The following is a 5,336-nucleotide window of genomic DNA, read 5'->3' as shown; positions in this document are numbered from 1 at the left end:
TTTCCCTCCCTTCATTTTTCCCTTCCTTCTCCTAATGTCCTCCATGCTATTCCTTATGTTCCACAAATAAGTGAAACCATATGATAACTGACTTTCTCTGCTTGACTTATTTCACTTAGCAGAAGATGTGGTCCATATATACAATGGAATATTACTCAGCCATCAGAAAGGATGAATACCCAAATTTTACATCAACATGGATGGGACTGGAGGAGATTATGCTAAGTGAAATAAGTCAACCAGGTTCTCTTTATTCATCTTCATAGGCGGTTGGAAGTGGATTCACATGAGAGTTATGGAATAGAGTATGATTACCATCTCCCCAGGGAAAGGGCTTGAACCTGATGCAGAGATGGGGGTAGGCGATGAACTCGGGTCTCTCATGCTCTCCGTGAGGCGACTTCAGGAAGACATTCAGCATGCTCACACCCACACCAGGGAGCGTTACGAAGTAGGTGAGAGCCTTCTACATGCAAGCTGAGCCCTCCTCGCCGTGGGCGCCACTCGACATGGAACACCCCAGTTGTGCCCCAGACCAACCTAGCAGCCCAGACAGCCGGGACACAGCCACCGCTGCTGCCGCCATTTTCGACCTGGACCCTGATAAAACTCTTCTATTATCTATCTATCTATCTATCTATCTATCTATCTATCTATCTATCATTTATCTATCTATCATCTATCTATCTATCATAATCCTACTACATGGACACACTCATGGAAAATAAAAGACTAAGGAAATATACCAAAATATTTGCATTAGTTTATTCTGGGTGATGGGTTAGCTACACTTTTTATTTTCTTCTTTGTGTTCTTTCACAGTTCTGTAACAAACTATATGTTGTTGTAATCAGGAAAAAATATAATTATATCTTAATGGGCATGCTAAACCTAAAGAATGAATAAAGGGATTTCAATACAAGTAGAGCAAAAGAATATATGGTAGAGAAAGGGCCATTCTACCACCTTCAATGTCATTATCACCTAGACAATTGCATAGACACAAAGCTATTTCTAGTTTTATTCTGAGCCTGTTCTAGGTAGCTTATGCAAAACTGTATGGCAACTAGCAAAACCTAGACCCAGTTTTATTTTCAAAGTCTGTAAACAGTTGTGTTTGTGTGTGTGTGTGTTTTAGATTTGTCAAGGCTCTCCCTTCTCTGTGTACTGGTACACCTTGCTTCAACTTATAAATGTATTCTTTTTTAAAAAAACATTTTATTTATTTATTTGAGAGAGAGAGAGAAAGAGAGAGAGTGTGCACAGAGGGAGAAGCAGACTCCCCGCTGAGCAGAGAGCCTGATGTGGGGCTCAATCCCAGTACCCTGAGATCATGACCTGAGTCTAAGACAGATGCTTAACTGACTGAGCCACCCAGGCGTCCCAATAAGTGTATACTTGAAAACATATGTGTGTTTGTGTGTGTGTGCATGTGTGCATTGTAGACTGCCCAGTAGGAATAGAATTTTCTTTAGTTAAGTACCTACTATGTTCCAGATACTCTGTTAGTTGTTTTCCAAACACAGTTTCATTCATCTATACAAGTTAGAAAATTAGGTACTGTGTTCTATATTTTACAGGTGAGAAAACAGATTCAATGAAGTTATATTACTTGCTCAAGGAAATTGACACAGTTCAAGAGTGGCTGAGCTGAATCTTGAATTCACCATGTTCTGGTCACAATCTGTGCTTCTTCCATCATACCAATTTGGCCTAAAGTTTGCTACCCAACCTCTGAACCATGGTTTCTTTATCTTTAGTATGAAGAGATGACAAGATAACAATACAGGACTTTTTCAATTCTGACATTTTATGAGTCTATAATTACAACCAACCTCATAGAGCTGTTATGAGGATTCTGTGCAATTGTCTTTAAAAAGGGGGCAAAGTATGATACAAAGTCAAGGTGTTATTTTGTTAAATTAAATACCACTGTCCCATACACTCACATTACAATTTCAGAGCTGCTTCATCATTCCAGCTGACAACTCTTCAATACACAGTTGTACCTAAAGTTGTCTCTCTAGTTTGTCAGGCTCCAAGCCTCAACGCAAATAAGCACATGCATGCACAAATGCTTGGTGTGTGTGGATGTGTGTATTGAAATGCAGGGAACTTTAAGAAATTGAACAATTTTTTTGTATTGTGAATGTCAGCATCTAACTGAATTTTTATATATTACTTGTTTTTGTAGGTTTTGTTGTATTTCTAAATTGGACCTGCTTGAAAGAGCATGGAATACAAATAGAGAAATCAGCCTGAAATAAATGAAATGTTACCTTACTCTGTCAAGATTCTTCAAGATGTTTTTAAAGTATTATCATTAGCCTAGTACTATGAAAAATCTACATTCACTTTGTGCTTCTATCCGGAATTTGTAGCAGATTTTCAGTGAGTTAGTTAAAAAGGAATATCCTTTTCATAGCTATTTACTACCCTTCCCCAAATTTAGCCTTCCACAATGTAAACCAAATTGTAGAACACCAAAAGCCTTTCACTACTGAATTTCATGTGCTAATTGGGCACAGAATGCTTTCTTGCCTGTGTAAATGGCTTACATATGCGACCTCCAATTCAGCAGGTTTAAATTAAAGAACACAAAAATTATTAAGGAGAGGACCTTCTGCATTGTAGTCTATATTTTCCATTCTTAAAGAAATTATATATTTAAATATATACACAATTTACATATATTTATTTATTTAAGTTATATATATAAAAATATATATATATTTCATGCATTTGTTGTAAAAATATTTTACATGATTTTGGAAGAAGGGGAGGAAGGGGATGTTTTTAAGGAAATTATAAGAAAAAAATCACTTTGATCTGTTCATCTATTGAAATCATGTAACAATATTTATTGTAACAGATTTTTCAAAAAACAAAGAAACATCCTGACAAAAAGTTTCAGCATAGGCAGTTGGAAGTAGGTAATCTCTTAAATAAATACTAGGTCAAAGATAGGATGGTTGTAGCACATGTTCTATGTTAAGTTGATATGGATAATTAATTAGCGATATTTCAGGCATGTTTAAAACATGTATTATGATGATTGCATTATATTTATCTTTTAAATCATTAGCATTATAATTTTACACAAGACAGAATATTTTATTTTACTTCATTAGTCTAGTATTAGAGACAACACAAATAGTTTAGAAGAAATAAATTCAGAAGTAAATAATTATATTCCTAGAACTAAATACAGTTGATTGAAACATGTTTAGGATTTAGAATAACATTTCTCTAACCTATTGATTCATACTGACCATATTTGTAAGAGAAATAAAGGTCTGTCCTCATAAATGTCTCTGTTACTCCTACATAGATTGTTCTCTGTGGTAGCATCTGAAACTTTTGCTATTTTCATATAAGGAATGGTGAACTTTAGTAACATTTGGCTTGAGGGCCAAATATTGGAGTCCCTCTTCTTTTGGCCATCATACAAACTATTTGACATTGTTTTAATTTACAAAATTCACGTATTGTTGAGTGAGAGAACTTCGTGCAAATCCATATTAAAAGCATGCAACCTGTTCAAAATTGTGAAGTCTATAGTTAGTAATACCAACTGAGGGTAAACATGGCCAAGCTGAGTTCCTTGAGAAACAAGTCAGAGGGTAATTATTTGTGTATTGGCCTGGTATTATTGTTAGCTTCATAAACAACCCAGAGGGAATTTTGTGGCTCTATTCCATCTTAAGTCACTAATGTCTGCCTAAATAGTAAACAAAAAGTGAATAGATAAATAATAAAAGTCTTTAACATACCTGGATAAGTGTAGTTATTTAATTTGGTTTGATTTTGCCTTAGTTGTATGCAAGGTTCTCTGGTCTGATGAATTTGGAGAAAAACACCATAGAAAGTAAAATTTGTGTTTGCATTATTCAGCTCACTTTGAATTAACTACATTGTAGTAGTTCATTTTTTAGTTTCTCTGACAGCTATACAGTTTAGCTGTCCTTTGCAAATGAGTGCAGTGCATTTCAGAAGTCCAGAAACCGCAGTCAAATGTTTCCCTAGTCATGCTGTGTTAATCAGGATACCATAAATCTGTTACTGTCACATTCTTTAACTGTAGCGCTTGTATTATAAAAAAAAAAATGTATTATAAATTAAAAAGTAAATAAATAGGATCTACTAAGCCAAAAAGTAAAAAAAAAAAAAAAAAAAAAAAATCTTCATTGTTTTTATTTGTTTTAACATCAATAGATTAAAAAAAAAAAAAATTAAGAGGAAGCCATCCCAGTTGGATTACAAAATACAGCCCAACAACTACTTTAGAAGATAAAGTACAGATGTTCTATAATGAAGGGAACTGGGAATTCACCTCGGTAACCAACTTTGTGACCTCAAAGCTGCTTCACTGTTTACAGATATATTCATTTAGGTGAGACCCACACCTGGTGGTAATGATGAAAATGTGCTGGAATGTTTAATACTCCATCATGCTGATATTCTCATTAGCAAGTGTACAACATACCCTTGGATTGAGGATAAAAGAATTGCTACAGTTGAGTTCCAGGTGTGATGGAGATTTATGACACCTTATTGATTATGATTTTCTTTAAGCCTTGAATTCCTATAGTAATTCATCTGAAAAACCTAGCAACACCGCAATGGTTTGCAAAATCAACTGACATATAAGAAAGTTTTGTTTCTGAGGGCATTAACTCTACAGATAATTACAATTATTAACTCATGTGACATGCTTGTGTTTGAGGATAAGGTTAAATGGTTGCTTCTCTACTGCATGTTCTTTGATACTTCCTACTTTTGAAATTGCTTCTATAATTGTTAGAAATAAAAGAAAGGTGGCCCGTTTTTTCAATTCATTTGCTATGTTGCTCTTTCTCTTAAGTTTAATATATGTGTCATGCACACAGATATGTATACTCATAGCCCACTAGACTATGCTTTTCAGGATGTATGATTATCCTTTATCTGTGTGGATTCTGACTTTGGTGGTGAAAATTATCCATTTACAGACAAATATAAGTCCAACTTTTTTGGATTCTAAATATAATATGTCTTATACAAAACTCCCAGTGAACGCTTTCCTAACCCCTACACTATGCTATTTTTATTACACCATCTGACCTCTTAAATAAACAGAACTATGTATTCAGTCAATGGTTATGATAATCTGCTCTAAATGAATCACCAATTTTAAGAGATAATACAAAATTCTAAAATTGTTATGATCATAACTAGTATTTTAACAACTCAGCCTCCCTCACTTTGCTCATGCAATCCCATCAATTTAGAACCTCCTCTTTCCTTCTCCATGCAAATTATACACATAAATCAGTATAATCTCAAATTCCACTTAT

General features: G+C 34.4%; 1 pseudogene; it reads right to left on the bottom strand.

The window, feature by feature from the left end:
* Positions 1–245: 245 nt before the first annotated feature.
* Positions 246–586, bottom strand: LOC118528000 (cytochrome c oxidase subunit 6A1, mitochondrial pseudogene; annotated as a pseudogene).
* Positions 587–5,336: the final 4,750 nt, after the last annotated feature.

Source organism: Halichoerus grypus, chromosome X, assembly GCF_964656455.1.
Source record: "Halichoerus grypus chromosome X, mHalGry1.hap1.1, whole genome shotgun sequence".
NCBI classification, from domain to species: domain Eukaryota; kingdom Metazoa; phylum Chordata; class Mammalia; order Carnivora; family Phocidae; genus Halichoerus; species Halichoerus grypus.
The sequence above is the reverse complement of the archived record's forward strand: the minus strand, read 5'-3'. Positions and strand labels throughout refer to the sequence as shown.